Source organism: Lepidochelys olivacea, assembly GCF_965140295.1.
Source record: "Lepidochelys olivacea isolate rLepOli2 genome assembly, chromosome: 15".
NCBI lineage: Eukaryota > Metazoa > Chordata > Testudines > Cheloniidae > Lepidochelys > Lepidochelys olivacea.
The window spans coordinates 27962727-27979923 of NC_140425.1; the positions used below are offsets into that span (position 1 = coordinate 27962727).

General features: G+C 39.9%; 2 long non-coding RNA genes across 2 annotated transcripts; one reads left to right on the forward strand and one right to left on the reverse strand.

Moving 5' to 3' along the window:
* Positions 1-59: 59 nt before the first annotated feature.
* On the forward strand, positions 60-17147 carry LOC311531766. The gene is made up of 4 exons (XR_014714275.1): positions 60-434; positions 6264-6426; positions 11612-11693; positions 12903-17147. It is a non-coding gene; the product is annotated as an uncharacterized lncRNA (long non-coding RNA).
* Positions 7659-9210, reverse strand: LOC311531767. Its single transcript, XR_014714276.1, has 2 exons — positions 8255-9210; positions 7659-7882 (listed from the first exon to the last, which is right to left on the reverse strand). It is a non-coding gene; the product is annotated as an uncharacterized lncRNA (long non-coding RNA).
* Positions 17148-17197: the final 50 nt, after the last annotated feature.

Consider the following 17197-nt stretch of genomic DNA (forward strand, 5'->3'; position numbering starts at 1 on the left):
GAGACACTTGGGAGGAGTGCTGGGGGGTCTGGGCAGGTGGAGGGTTTGGGGACCTTTTCTCCACATACATCGTTCTCTTTTTTGTGTCTCCTAAGAAACCAGACTGCCTGGTCGAGGGAGCTTCTTTGTGACAAAAAAGCCAATGAAATATATATATGTGTGTGTTGGGGGGAATTATACCACTTCAAGGCTGCCTTCCAGAGGTGTAGAGGCAATGTACCACTTTTCCTCATTATGGCTAGTGTACCAGGATAAGGGACTGAGGAAAAACTGGGCTTACTCTGTGCCTTGCCTCTTCTGGGTTGTAGTTTTGGACCTTTGGGGCTCTGCCTATCCAAAGTATGTTAGGACAACTGCCCTTGAACAGAGCTAGCTGTTCACAAGCATCCTGATCTCCACTGTAGATCAGCTGCACAACAGGATCTGGCTCAACAGTATGTGGACAATTGAGTATTTTAGCCTACACAGTAGAATCTCAATGTTTATTATCATCAGTTATATGAACTGTTATATGCCACCAGTTATATGAACCATTTTTCCCAAAGGAAAAAGAAAATCACATAACAAAGGTGATGTCAATGACAAATAAGTCCACATTCCTTCACATTCTCTTGCCTTCAGTGCACTGGAAATAGCTTTGCAGTGGTTTGAAGGACAAGAATGCAGTACACCATACTGTAACATATACACCATGCCTACTGTAATTCTGAGATGTTAAATTTTATGAACTTTTTGATTTTATGTACTCGATTAATTCTTAAAATAGGGGTTCTACTGTATTGAAGTTTTTCATTGTTTGGTACAACTTGAGAATTATTTTGTTTTAACCTTGTTAAATATGAAACTATCTGTATTTCTGAAAAAGAAAAAAGGTAAAATATAAACTAGGTCTGTCCATTAATCACAGTTAACTCACACAATTAACTCAAAAAATTAACTGCGATTAAAAAAATTAATCATGATTAATCGCACTGTTAAACAATAGAATACCAATTGAAATTTATTTAATATTTTAATATTAATACATTTTCAAATATATTGATTTCTTTTACAACACAGAATCCAAAGTGTACAGTGCTCACTTTATATTATTTTTATTAAAAATATTTGTACTGTAAAAATAATAAAAGAAATAGTATTTTTCAATTCACCTCGTACAACGACTGTAGTGCAATGTCTATCGTGAAAGTGTAACTTACAAATGTAGATTTTTGTTGTTGTTACATAACTGCACTCAAAAACAAAACAATGTAAAACTTTAGAGCTACAGGTCCACTAAGTCCTACTTCAGCCCGTCGGTCAAACAAGTTTGGTTACATTTGCAGGAGATAATGCTGCCCGCTTCTTGTTTACAATGTCACCTGAATGTGAGAACAGGCGTTCACATGGCACTTTTATAGCCGGCATTGCAAGGTATTTACATGCCAGATATGCTAAACATTTGTATGCCCCTTCATGCTTCAGCCACCATTCCGGAGGACATGCTTCCATGCTGATTACGCTTGTTAAAAAAATAGTGTTAATTAAATTTGTGACTGAACTCGTTGGGGGAGAATTGTATGTCCCCTGCTCCGTTTTACCCGCATTCTGCCATATATTTCATGTTACAGCAGTCTTGGATGATGACGCAGCACATGTTGTTTGAATTATGAACTGTCACTGCAGATTTCACAAAATGCAAAGAAGGTACCAATGTGAGATTTCTAAAGATAGGTACAGCACTCGGGCCAAGGTTTAAGAATCTGAAGTGCCGTCCAGAATCCAAGGTGTGGAGCTTGCTTTCAGAAGTCTGAAAAGAGCAACACTCCGATGCGGAAACTACAGAACCTGACCCACCAAAAAAGAAAATCAACCTTCTGCTGGTGGCATCTGACTCAGATAATGAAAATGAACATGCATTGGTCCACTCCTCTTTAGATCGTTATCAAGCAGAACTCATCATCAACATGGATGCATGTCTTCTGGAATTGTGGTTGAAGCATGAAGGGACATATGAATCTTTAGTGCATCTGGCACATAAATATCTTGCGATGCTGGTTACAACAGTGCCATGAGAACGCCTGTTCTCACTTTCAGGTGACATTGTAAACAAGAAGCGGGCAGCATTATCTCCTGCAAATGTAACCAAACTTGTTTGAGCGACGGGCTGAAGTAAGACTGAGTGGACCTGTAGGCTCTAAAGTTTTACATTGTTTTATTTTTGAATGCAGTTATTTTTTTGTACATAATTCGACATTAGTAAGTTCAACTTTCATGATAAAGAGATTGCACAACAGTACTTATATTACATGAATTCAAAATACTATTTATTTTGTTTTTTACAGAGCAAATATTTGTAATAAAAATAAATGTAAACTGAGCACTGTACACTTTATTCTGTGTTGTAATTGAAATCAATATATTTGGAAATGTAGAAAACTTACAAAAATATTTAAATAAATGATATTCTATTATTGTTTAACAGTGCGATTTATTGCAATTTTTTTTAATCGCTTGACAGCCCTAATATAAACCCCAAGAGCATTTAAAATGTAACACAGTAATTCTGCACTTGACCCCCATGTGGTATATATAGTACATTCTCTTTCAAATAGTTTAATACTTTCTGAATATGTCATTATGAATTAATTATGACATCATTAAGACATTAGGAACAGGGTGAGTAGATCAGTGATCTTGCATATGCCACTGCACATACTGTGCATACTAAATATAGAGTTTTATCATTACTAAAGCTTATAATATATTATTATACAATGGTTCACCAACAGCCAAATATTTACAGTGATTATTCCGCTCCCTCAACAGATGGGAAGGCAGCAGTGTTACAGAATTTATGCATTACCTGCTGTCTCTGTCAGCATCATACTATCTAATTCTTGGAAAATTACAAACTATAACTCTACTTGTTTTGCCATTGTAGGTAACATGTTAGGGAAAACAGATGATTGCTTTGATAGCTTTAAAGCTATCATGAATAACTCATCAAAGAATGAGAACTAGGATTACTAACTATGCATAAACAAAGAAAGCAGTCTTTCTTGGCACTAGATGTGTATTGACTTTGAGAGGATCAGTGGAGTCTCAGTACCCAATCGATAAAGAAAATGAGAGTTAATTGAGCTGCTTGAAGAGCTTGATCTGTGTTCTGACCAGCATTTCTGAATATTCCAGACACAAACTAGGACTCCAGTCTTCAAAGGCACATGAAATGAACCTAGCCCCTCCATTGCAAGGAAATTAGTATGTTAACTAATGGTGTGATGATATATATTTATTTGGAATGCGTGCATAGAGTCTGTAAAGATTTCTTAAAATGTGCTAGTTACTATATGATTGTATACAGTGTGTAATGTTTCCAAAGAGAAGACACCATTGGCAGATCTCTTTACAAATCTGTACTGTGCTTCATTTCTTTCAGGAATGTGTATTGATGAAAAATTGGGGATTAAACCTTCCAAAAGACTTAAGTAATGGGTTTATGGGCTAAATTTAATGTTCTTACTCTTAGCACCCTCTTCCCTAGTTGTTTTACCAGTCCTGGAGGTAAAGCTGGTAGTTTGAATCCTCTGCCTCTGGATATAGCAGTAAATTGTCACTGAAAATAGTCTTGTCAGAACTGAGCCTTGTGATATTTTTGACAGCCAAACAAACTGAAAACATATCATGGCTTTTGCTATAAGGATGTTCAAATTCTGTAATGAATTTTTATGCATTTACAACGGATGTTTGATCTAATGCATGAATGTTTTTGGATGGACTGGACAGAGACTGTTAAACAGCAGGATTGGAATTGTCAGAGGAACCTAAAGAGAGTTAGGAACCCAGCTCCCATTGGAATTTAATGGGATTTGTGTACTTGATGTTAGGCATCTTTGTAGCCTAATTTTTAAAGATCAGCATGTTAACAGAATGCATAGGTTCTGCATTTGGCCATCAGATTGGCACTTAAGCACATAAAGTGGTATTTATATATTGAAACATCAGTCACAGGATTTGGACTGATAACAAATATTTTGAAGGTCTTCACATTTGAACATTAGTTACAGGAGAAAACAATTATCAACTGTATGAGAAGACTGAAAACAAAATTTAACAGTTCCTTAGGTCAGCGGTTCTCAAACTGTGGGTCGCGACCCTGTTTTAATAGGGTTGCCAGAGCTGGTGTTAGACTTGCTGGGGCCGAAGCAGAAGCCTGAGCCCTACCGCCCAGGGCTGAAGTAGAAGCCCGAGGGCTTCAGCCCTACGTGGCGGGGCTCAGGTTACAGGCCCCCGGCCTGGGGCTGAAGTCCTTGGGCTTCGTCTTTGGGGCCCCTCGTGGTGGGCTTTGGTTTTGGTCCCCTCACCTGGGGTGGTGGGGCTCAGGTGGGCTCAGGCTTTGGTCCCCCCTCCTGGGGTCATGTAGTAATTTTTGTTGTCAGAAGGGGTCGCAGTGCAATGACTTTGGGAACTCCTGTCTTGGATGAACTGATGTGGGTAAAATTCCATGTAAGAAAGTGTCGGGCTTTTCAGCATTAAAGAGCTGATCATCTCAACAAATCACTTTTTAGAAATAATGTAGCAACTATAAATGGCCTTGTACCAAATAAGCAATTAGATTGGAGAAAGTCTGTAATCTCCTGTCTTATTTTATGTTCTCATAATAATATGACCAGTGCACTTAATTTAGCAGATGTTCTAGCAGATTTGACGTATCATTTGTGACACCTAAAATACCCTGCATGAACATTTGAAAGGATATAAAGAAGGTTTTATAGATTCTTTTATGCGTTCTGGCCATTCAGCTTTGGAAGAGCTATTGTACTTTGGGGAAGGTACTTCTCAAGTCAAAGAGGGATATGAGATTCAAGTGAGTGGCATATTTCCTCAGTGATGGTATAATATATATTTAATGTTTCTTTTTAGCATGAATTCACTTCAGCACTGTTGACTGGATTCTAATCTAACACCAATTTTACATCAGTGTAATTCTGTTGATGTAAATGGAGTTACTCCTGATTTACACAATTGTAAAAGAGAGCAGAACCAGTATTTTATTTAAAAAAAGAAAAGGAGTACTTGTGGCACCTTAGAGACTAACCAATTTATTAGAGCATAAGCTTTCGTGAGCTACAGCTCACTTCATCAGATGCATATCGTGGAAACTACGATATGCATCTGATGAAGTGAGCTGTAGCTCACGAAAGCTTATGCTCTAATAAATTGGTTAGTCTCTAAGGTGCCACAAGTACTCCTTTTCTTTTTGCGAATACAGACTAACACAGCTGTTACTCTGAAACCTGTCAGTATTTTATTTAGTCTGTCTCGTGTTCAGCAAATTGTCTCATATTTTGTATGGAGCTCAGATTTTACTGATGGGTGCTTATAGTGGGTCAGATTTTGGATTTACACTGATGCAGACTAATATAAAAGTATCTCCATTGGCTACAATGGACTATCTTTAGATTTATGGCAGTGTAACTATGGTAAGAATATGGGCCATAAACTGAAAAATAAATGGTTAAGAAATTGCACAGGTATAAGGAGGGCGCATAAGGAAAACTGATCATAGCCCTTATTTTAAATGTATACATTAATTGCCTAAAATGCTGCAGCATCTCTACTGTAAGATTTCTGAACTATATTGGTTTTGCATTAGTATGTCTCTGTTAACTCCAGTTGAGTTATTCCTGAATTAAGCCTGTAGAGTTTTTTAGAATTATCGTAGAATACTCAAACTATTTTTATAAGGCAATTTAGTGTTTCATAGTTGGTCATCATTAGAAAAATTAACAAGAGTTGACTAACACTGATGAAGTTAGAGGTTTATCTAAATATAATGGTCAGTTGAACTGTGGATATAAAAGCTAAAACTTTGAAAGGATTGGTTGAAAATAAAATACATTGCCTTGGCTAGAAAGTATGGGAACAGTGAGGGGGTGTTCCAGACATGGGTCAGGGATTAGAGAATGGGGTCAGGAAGTAACTAGGAGATGGGTTGCACAAACCAAGATGGGGGAAAAAGGAAACTACATAGATCTGGTCAAAGTTTGCATAGGCTGCGAAGTTTGCATTGGATGCTTATCCAAATCAAATCTCCCAATTATATTGATGACATTTCAGCATATTTTGTGGAGAGCTCTCAAAATTCACTATTAGTTAAATGTAGATCTAGGGCAGATTTCCTCATTTTCTCTTCTCCTTCCTTTCCTATTATCCCATCCTTAAAAGATTTTAAATGATTGTTCTTTTTTTTTTCTTTTGTGTTTACTATTACCAACCAGCTGGTGTCTTAGTCTGCTGAGTCAGCCCTTTCTGAAGTTGCCCCTTTCTCTCAGTGATTGTTTGGATATGCTGCTTTTGCTGGCATTGGCTCAGGAAATCGGAGAATCAATGGAACAGAGGTAGTGTCATCAACCGAAATAAGAGAATTTTGGGGAAAAAATGGTAAGTTCCAAACTTCCACCCGTATATGGAGTCAGAAAATCAACTCTAATGATAAACCAGATAGGCATTAATTTCCACTCTGTGTTCTACAAAAATCAAATGGAGGGACATTAAGTACAATTGTGGATGAGGATTGTACTTGCAGATCTTAGCGTCCAACTGCCAGTATTAAATATTAGCAGAATCTAAAAATTTATCAAAGATGAAACTGCTAGCTTTAAATAGGAAAAAGTTTTAGGACACCCTGGGAAATGCCTAAGAATTATTTATATGCTCATTAAAGGAATCACCTTTTGTTTACTAGAATAAACTGTAAGAATTTAGTCAGCTGGTATATAATTAAGTTTCAGTTAATAAGACATTTCTAAGGTTCCTGGCGCATACCTTAAAAGAAGTAAAAGGCAGCGAAAATGTAGGTCTTGCGGTCATCTTTGCCAGCATGAACTGTTAAATGAAATAAAAGGAAATACTGTATTATGATTACTTAGGAGTCATTAGGATTTATAAAGCAATCACCAAGACCCTATGAACTATCATTAATGCTAAATGATTCTTGTTATCCAACTATGTGTCCTACCTAGATCCTCGTTATTTTGTCTGTTCCACATACATCTAATAATTTTCAGAAAGATGTGCACTGTACAAATTTAATTAACCTTTGGACATTGAAGTAACACCAGTGTGTCTATTTTTTTTTATCAGGTCTCTTGGAAGAGGTTTTAAGCCAACCTTTTCTTGTCATTTATAGATTATGGTACTTTTATCAAGAGTGGACGTTAACCCCAGCGTCCTGGCGAAATTCCAATTTCATTAATTACATTTTGCTAATAATAATAATTCCTTGTTCAGTTAAATTGGATATCACAAGAATTTTAAACTGGGTATTCAAAAACTGAGGCATGCAAAATCATTGGCCACTTTTGAAAATTTGGTTTTTGGCCTGTGGGCCAAATTTAGTTCTTTCATGGACTTCAATGGAGGTGCAGTCACATCCATTTACACTGGTGCTGAATTTCCCCTCTGGAAAATGGATGTGTTTTACAAATAGGAATAAATCAGGGCACAACCCTGTTCCCATTGAAATAATTGGCAAAACACAGCAGCTTCAATGGGAGCAGTCTTGGGCCCTTAAACCTCACAAGGATGGTGGGAGTTTTAATGAATGTTGTAAGATGCCATATCGTTGTGTGGTATTGTTATTTATCTATGGTTAAAAGAAATACAGGTCTGAGCTGTTTCATATGAATGTCCTTTACTTAACATACTCACATTTTCCCTCAAATCTTTAACTTTTGAAGCTGAAGAGCTATCACAAAGTCTCTGTTCTTTGAAGTTGTTTCTTTTCAAGTCATCTTTGCAGAGAGTATCTTCAGTGCTGAGCGTTGGTAGAAAAAAATGTATTTCTTGATAGTTTTCATTCTTTTATCTGGTTTCCTATGCTTGGCATCCTGAGCACCTTAATATAATTTTAAAAGGATTTTGAATGAACAAAAATAGCATCTTCCAGGCTAGGGAGCATGATACAGTAATCTTGTTAGCTCTTACAGTGCAGGAGAGCAGGAAATAGAAACCCTCAGTGGAAATGCTCTCTAGAGGGAGCAACTCCACTAAGAACATAAAAGTTAAAAATAAGATCTGGGTCTGAAGAGCAATTCTGCATTTGATATACAGTTGATAAAATAATTAAATGGGCAAAGGTCTCTTAACTTGAATAATTATCCATTTGCTTTTCAGTTTATAAGGGGGATTGATTCATGAGTTACGTTAATTAAGAGTTTTAATTATCTTTACTTCCACAAAAAGTACGTCATACCAAACATGCACGGACCTTTGTTTCACTATTTGTTACAGTCAGAGCTCCAAATATCAGCAAGATCTAGTCCCAGTTTTTAAGGGCTGCCTCTTAATTTTCTCAGCTATAACGTATGCCATCCTGGTACATCTGCTGAGATCCTATAATGCAAAGAGAGCAACATACAAATAATTCCTTCAAATAGACCTTGGACATCATATAGATTTTTCAGGATTCGAGGACAGGCAACCTCTCCTGAAGCAGCAGTGCTGTTCTACAATGAATAACTAGGGTACTAAAGCTTAACGCATTATGCACTCTTCTCTAGATGATCAGAATATCGTACGTATCAAAGAGAATGCCTCTCTCGTGTTTCTTTCTCTCCCTCTAACTGAACTAAGTTATATCTAATGTGTCCATTAATGTGATATTTAGGTAGTATCTGTTACACGGCAATTGAAATCAATTTAGACCCTAGTATATATTTATCTCAGTGCTGGGGATGGAATATTCCCAATAAAAGGCCCTTGACTGTGGAACTAAGGTCCAGATCCTCAAATCCTAACATCAATGGGAGTTAGATGCCTAAATACCTTTGAGGATCTGGGCCTAACTCCCTTCCTCAGTCAGAGAGAGCCAAAGTTTGCTCTCTCTTCTTACGTCTCCATCACCATAGAATCTGAGCACTTCACAAACATTAATGGATGTGTTGACCAGACTTTCAGGGCACTCTGCAAGACCTATTTTCCCAAGTTTGTTTTGAGGGAGTAGGTTGAGCAGGATAAGCCTTGTCTAAGTTTGGATAGACACTTTTTATAAATAAGCAAATACCTGAGCCACTGACAGCACCCTCAAACTGAAAAAGACAAAGGTTTCCTTGAAATGCTGCAGGTTCTTCCAAATTGAAACTTCTTCAATTTTGCACATAGTTTACGGATGTAAATATTAAGGGACAGGAAATAAAGTCAGAAATAGAATGCATGAGTAAGATGTATACAGAGTATTCAGTCATTTACCATTTCCTCTTTTAATAGTGGAGCCATTTCAAAATGTAAATTCTCATCTTTTTTCCAGACTCTATTCCAGACACTTGAGTTTATTACAGAAACACTGCAATGAGGTTGTGAATCTGGTCTTCATTTTCCAGCCCAAATTACCTTGAGAACATAAATTACATGTTTTACTAATTTTATTTTTCTTCAGAAAAAGTGTTAAGTAGGAAATTAAGTAGGAAAGCATCTTGCCAATGGTATTACACAAGTGAATAGCAGTGATTAAATAAGTGATGAAAATAGCTTAACCAAGAAGAGCTTTCAGCTACAAGCAATGCTTATGTGTCATTGGAGCCAGGAGCACCAAAATTTACTAACACAGTCTGCAAGGAGAAGGGTGGGGTTTTTTTTACTGTTACTTATCCATTCTCCTGTAATATTATGAATGCAACCACAATAATATTGGCCTAATGCATGAGAACTGGTCTGTTTTCATTATCTTATCTGTATTTAAAAAAAAAAAAAAAGTCCTCAATCAGCATAAATAGTAAAAAGTTGAATTAGTGTTTTAAAATTCTTTTGTTATTTTTAATAATTTAAGATGATTTTAGGAACGGAGTGACTTTTTAAAACAATGGGTGAATTTTATGTCTAAGGTGATTGGCTTCACCTTCTAGGCTCCACGTAATTGTGTCCCCTTTGCTGTTTTACTCTCACTTCCTTCCTACTGTTGTTCTTGCTTCCTATACTTCCTATACTCTTTCTCCTACTCCTACTTTTTCATGCTTTCCCACCTTTCTCTTCTTGGGCTTTTATATGCACAGAAAATGTACCTTTTTTTACAGTCCTACTAGTATAGGTGGAGTTATTTTGTTAAAGGTGGCCGTAAGAGGCATAAGCTGTACCTATATAAACAACCTTCATAGTGATAAAACTGTGTCCATGGTAGGGGTTATACCAATTTAACTATTTTAGTAAAAAAGACCACACCTCTAATCAAAATAGTTAAATTGATACAAAAGCTGGGTGTAGATCGGCCCTAGGCCACGTCTACACTATAGCGCACCGCTGTGATGCTGCAACTGTGCCCCTGGAGCACCACAGTGTCAATGCTTCCTAAATTGACGGAAAGGGTTTTTCCATTGATGTAGTTAATCTACCTCTCCAGGAGGCGGTAAAATAATTATGTTGAGCTACCTGTGTCTACAGCAGCGGCTAGGCTGACTTAACTTTGGTGCTCAGGGTATGAAATTTTTCACAGCCCTGAGCAATGTAGCTAGGAGGATGTAATTTTTAAGTGTAGCCCAGGCCTTACTAGATTAGAGAAGGCCTTAGTGAGCATTAAGAGAGGACTTTTCAATAGTGTTAAGCCAACTCAATTCAGATTACACAATTAAAAACCACACCCATTAAGACTGAGCCAGAGAGGTTAAGTAACTTGCTCAAGGTCACAGAGCAAGCACATGTCATAGTTGGCATTTCAACTCAGGAATTTCTGACTTCTAATCCAATTTTAATTCACTGGATTATGTATCAGTGATTTAAAAACCTGCTCAAAAGTTAATTTAAGAATACCTGGTTTGAAGCATAAAGTTCTGAACACCAAGGGTATGTCTACACTGCAATGTAAGCCCAGGGTTTGAACTCAGGCTCAAGCCTTCCATCTTCACATAAATTGTGCTAACCAAGGGCTCAGACCCAGGGTCTCAAGATCTCATGAGGGTGGAGGGTCCAAACCTGAGTCAAGCCAGGACCCAGGGTTCAAGCCCTATTGCTTTGCAGTGTAGATGCAGCCCCACCAAAAGAATCCCACGGACTGACTTTCTTTGTCCTCTGGACAGTCAAGTTTGGTGAACAGTCAAGTGTTCCCACACTGCACCAGGAACAAAGGGTTAAAGCAGCCAGATCTTGGGAGTGCACTAGGAAGTCTGAGATATGGATGGTTGGATTTGGGCTTGCATAATGAAGAGCCCCAGGTTGGGACCCAGGGTTCAACAATTCCTAACCTGGGGTTATAAATGAGCCTAGATGCTCACGCCCTCGGTTAACAAACCCAGGATCTGGTAACTCAAGTTCTACTAACCCTGGGCTTACCTTGCAGTGTAAACATATCCCAAAAGCGACGTCATGTGCATGGGAAGTAGTAGCTGAACTGCAATTCCCAGCTAAAGACCCACAAGAATTTCAATTCAAGGTTCAAGTATCAGCGGGGTAGCCGTGTTAGTCTTTAAGGTGCCACCAGACTCATCATTGTTTTTGTGGATACAAACTAACAGATTTATTTGGGCATAAGCTTTTGTGGGTAAAAAGCCCACTTCTTCAGATGTGTCATTTAAGGTTCAGTAAATTTGTAAAAAGGAAACCAAAAATTAAGTGATTCCCATCAGTAATCTGTTCTCAGGATTGCTGTCTGGAATTGTGCAAAACCTCTGAGGATTAAGAGGTTGTCACACGTCATTGTTACTTCCGGTATCCTGGCAGAGGTAAGTAAAACATTTAAATCTTTTAATGCTGCTTTGGCAAAGCCAGAGGGCCCAGTGAGGGCAAGTCTCTTATTAATAGAACCTTGACATACATCACTTTTCAACTGTATAATGGCTCCCAGGTGGAGCTCAAGTCTCCTGCATAAAAATAATCTATACAAATGCAATTTAGGTATTTTACTACATGAGAAGTAATACCAAATGGTGTATTACAATTCTAATCTGTTCATCAAAATCACTTCACATTAGGGTTAGAATGGCAATTAAATAGTTGTCACAATGGCCTCGAGTTTTCTGAGTCACTTTAGGCTCAAATACACAACATTCAACATTTGGAGATTTTTGCATTAAGTCCACACCTAAAGCGCCATTGCTAAGGGCAGAATTCCAGGAGCTCTGGCGTTTGCTAGGAAGAATCTGTGGGTCAGATTCTGATCTCAGGTAGGCCAGTGTAAATCAAGAGTAGTTCCCATTACTTCAGGGGTGTAGCTGAGATCAGAATTAGGTTCAGCATTTTAGCATAATACTATTTATTAATTTGAAATATTAATGAATAACCTCCTCTTTTATGGATCAGTTTTCTCTGATTATATTTTGTCTGAGTTTGGTGGAAGGACAAAAAATGACACCAATATTAATTAAAATGGGCTTAAGCAATTTCTTAAGTGAGAAAGAGATTGTTAGTTGTCAGATGGAAAAAAATAGGAGAAAAGACTGCTGCGTTTTACTCCTGGCTCTGTCACTGGCATGCTACTTAGCCATAGGTGGGTCAGTTAATTTATCTGCCTCAGTTTACCCACTGAAATAATATATATACCTAGCTCCCAGGGCTAAAGTACATAAGCATTCGATGTGTCCCAGATAAGTGTCCTATACTGAAAAGTAATTTTTCACACCACATCCATATACTGTCCATGCTGATTTGGTCTGTGTGTGTAGAGAGGGGCAAAACTTTTTAATAGGCTTTTAAAATGTTGCACAACAATTAAAAGGTATTCCAAAGCCATTGAACAAGGAGCTCCTAATTCCTTTCTCTTGGGCGTGGACTGTTTTTCAGGGAACAGTTACCACTTTTCTGATTCTCAGAAATTCCTGCACCATAGATCTTCAAGGATTAGTCCTATTGTGCACGCATCAAAGGTAGTCATGGTTAGTAAAGTAAAAGTCACAACTAGGAAAATTAAATTAGAGTTCTTTCTTTCTTTCCAGACGCTATCACTGATCTCTGAAGCTGCTGACCTCACACAGCCTCTTTGCTCACTCTGATGCTATAACCTACTGTGTGCACCCTATGGTTCCTGGAGCAGCACAGATTAAACAGATATCATGAATAACTGGAGTCAATAAAAAGAGTTTCAAATAACCTTTCAGACAGGCAGATGGGGAGAGGACAACAGAGAGCAAAAAAATTAATTCACAGCAAAAACAAATAGTCACTCCTGACAAGAATTCAGCACACCAGAAGAATAAATTAAACATCTCAGAATAAAGGGTGTATGGAAAAGCACCATCAAACAGCAATGCACATGCGATTATTTGTTCCTGCATTACACCCATTAGGCTTTTTAAACAAAATTCTGCTTTTGGAGTGTGTTAACTAGCTGTGCAAGATACTTACAGCAAAATTTGACATGATGCAAAACTTGATTGTTTTATTTACAACATATAAAAAGCCCTGGATATGTTCACTGAAAGTTTGGTGAGGAGCATGAACCTTTCCAGTGAGCCTGGGCCCAGTTTGGAGTGAAAATGTTCATCGGTTTCTGGTTTTGCATCAATATGGTATGAAACCTGTGGTCTTGATGTCAAAGCAGGTGAGACTGTAATTCTGATGGGAGTTTCACATTGTGATTTTGGGTTAATTCCTGAGTGAGATCTGAATGTTCAAGGTCCTGTCTGCTCTGTACAAATGTTAAAGATCCCATAACACTTTATAGCAGAGTAGGGGTTTGCCTGGGTATTCTTGGCCAAAATTTCACTTCCTGTCACTCTTGGTTATCCCTTTATGGCTGGAATTTCCTTCCTTACCTTGTGTGCCATGCTCTCCTTTAAAACTCTTGAGAACTCACTTTTTGGTTCAGGGCAAAATTGCTGTTAAAAACTGAAAGACTGGGCTCCATGTATCCAGTTTCAACAGATGATTTTATGTATTCAAAGCACAAGGCAGGAAAGATTAATTAACAGAGGGAATCTAGGAGTTAGTTGAAACTGGATGCCAAATAGTAAACCTTCTTTTCTGCTACTTAAAGATTATGACCAGAAAGCTTGGTGGAACAGCGAATGCCTTGGCCTTTTGCCCTTGGAGTTTTGATTTCTAATTCTGTTTTGGTAACAAAACTACTTTAACATTATCTCTGGACTAGAACTGTCGGTGAGTGGTGGTTGTAAATCAGAACTGAGGTGCTTGTCAGAGCCATGTGGGGAAATTCTGAAAGGCCTTGCCTGCACTCTGCCTTCAAAGTAGGACATACAGCCTCACTGTCTCTCAGATGAGCCTCTGGGCTTGAGCACTCCTGCTTCACACCATGAGCTCTGCCCAGCAAGTCCAACTGAGATAGACTGCTGGTCAGATTTGTATACTCTTCAGGGACTCAAGCACCTCAGCAAGTATATGCAGTGACACCCAGCAACCTTTTCAAAACATAGGGAGATTAGTCAACTGGAACACGGCATCCCGGTTAGGTTAGGTTAGCATACGGAATGAAGGTTACAACATAGGCCATTTAGCCAAGCCAGTGCCATCAGCCAGCCAAGCTGCTATGAACTCCATTTCAGGCTCTGTCTCCTGTGTCAGTTCAAGGTGAACCACTCTGAGTTCACATACCACCTGCTGGAAATTCCAGATGTTAAGTGTTGATTGTTCAGTCCTTGGGGCTTCCACTGTCTCCTGTTCTGCCCCAAGAGGACACACAACCCTTTCCCCCCTACTAAGTAGCCATACAAAGCACAGTAACAAGGAATATGTAGGATTCATAAACATATTAAAAAAATCCTACTTCATCACAGGGGGCACCTTAATTCTCCAGAAGATTATAAATGTTCCTCCTCAGATGATGCCTTGCTGCTGATGTGCTTTCACTTTCTCTTTGTGACAGACAAGACCTCTGAGCTTGTCTGAACAGGTAATTCCCCACCATTCTTTCATCAATATCCTTTTATGGAAGCATTCTTGACTTGCCAAAACGTGTTTAAACACTAGATTGATTGTACTATGAGAATTTAAATAACTAGGGATGCTTGATTACCTCCAAGTTGGCTTCAGAGAGCGGTTTGCATTCCTGCATTTATGAGAGAAAATTTGAGTGCATGCCTTTTATTAACTTTTTTTCTTATGGCCCTCTATTTCCTCTATGTTGACTTTTTCATCTTGAGTTACACTTTGTTACAGCATAGCTGGGATACTGAGGATGGTTTTTCCTGCCTCTCTTACTGACTCCAGATGTTGATATTCTCTTGTTTTCACTTTCCTGTTCTTGCTTTTTAATCTGGGTTTTTTTTTTACTCTCTCTTTAATCACTTTGCATTTTGCTGCACATCTGTTCCAAAATAAAAAAACAATTGATTGGCTCAACAGAGCCAAAAATTCAGAGAACACTGCATTATTTTATGCATTCGCTGCAAATAAAACAATGTGTTAGTGGAGAATTTGTTGTTCAAAGGTCAGAAGAATAAATTATAGTTGCACAGCAATTATACTCTGTCCCCTTCAGTTTATGTAATATTCTGTATTGCTGTATCAGCTGTTAACTTTATGCTTTATGTGCATTTGCTGTGAAAACATTTGTTGTGGATTTCCAGATTTCTGAGCATATAAATTCTTAACCAATATGTTCCATTAACATGGGATGAGGGGGTTGTATAGAATTTTCCTTGCTATAGTAGAGTCAAGCTTACGTGTCAAGGGGCACCTTAGAAATACTATAGGTAGATAGATGATGAAAGGCAGATTAGGTCAAGATGGAGCATGATATGCTGTGATCCATTGCCTCTATCGGTCGTTTGTTAAAAGTGGTGCGTGGCATGCTGTGATCTGGTGTTTTCATGGAGGTTGTTGTCATCAGGATGAAGCAGGGATCTCACTTCTCAGGAGGCTGCTCACAGACCTATAACTCTTTATAGTTTATCCTGGGGGGGAGGGGGGGAAATCATATGTCAAGATTAGAAATGGGCCAGGTTGGTTCATGTCCTTTATACAGATGAGGACAGGCATAATATTCCAGATATTGGGATCAAGAGAAGGCTGGTTAAGGTCCATTGTGGAGATGGAGCCAGGCTTGGCACTTGGAGCAGGGATAAGGTTGGTTCTGGTCTATTACTGAGATAGTGCCAGACATGACTTCTGGGGCATTGGAAGTGGGTGAGGTCGGTTCTGGTCCATTACAGAGATGGATCCAGGCCTGAAGTCTACGCCATTGGGAGTGGGGGAAGTGGGTTCCAATCTGTTATAGAGATGGGGCAGGTGTGGCGTCAAGGGTGTTGGGAGGTTGGTTCCAGTCTTTTTTTATAGAGACAGGTCTAAGTGTGGTGTCTGGGGCATTGCAAGGTCCGTTATAGAGATGGGCCAGGCATGGCATCTGGGGTGGCGGGCGTGGTTGATTCTGGTCCGTTATCAAGATGGGGCCAGGCTTTTCATCCGGGGCATTGGGAGGTAGGCTCTGGCTCATTATAGAGATGGGGCCAGGCATGATGTCTAGGGCGGCAGGGAAGGTTGGTTTCAGTCCATAATAGAGATGAGACCATGTCGGGGACTGGGAGGTTGATTCCTGTTTGTAATGGAGATGGGCCGAGGGGGGGTGTCTGGGGTGTTGAGAAGTCAGTTTCGATCTGTTTTAGAGGCATTCCCAGGGCTCTGGGAAGTCTGTTGCAGTCCATTATAGAGATGGGCCCATGCAGGTTGTCCGGGGCGTTGGAGGTCTGTTTCGGTCCCTTATAGCAATGGGCCTACATGGGGTGCCCGGGGTGGTGGGAGGTCGGTTCAGGTGCGTTCCAGAGACGGACGGGCCCATGCAGGGTGTCTGTGGCGCTGGGAGGTCAGTTCTGGTTCGGTACGGAGACGAGCCCGTGCTCGGAGGTCGGTTCTGGCCCGGTCCAGTCCAGAGACGGGCCCACGTTGGGTGTCTGGGGCGGTGGGAGGTCGGTTCTGGCCCGGTCCAGTCCAGAGAGGGGCCCACGTGGGCTGTCCGGGGCGGTGGGAGGTCGGGTCCGGTCCGGTCCAGAGAGGGGCCCACGATGGGACGTCGGTTCGGGTCCGGTCCGGAGCCGGGCGGTGCGGCGATCTCCCCCACTCATGCAGGTGCAGCGCCGTTGCACTGTCCCGTCAGGTGCTGCAGTGATGGGGGTGCCCCCGAGGCTTGGCCCCTCAGCAGGGATCGCCCTGGGCCGAGCCCCTCTCGGCCGAGCCCCTCTCTGCCCCGCCCCACCCGGCCCAGCTTCTCCCTGAGGGGACGGACTGCTGCTAACATCCACTCTCACAACCCCCCATTGAATGGACTCGTCCCCCTCCC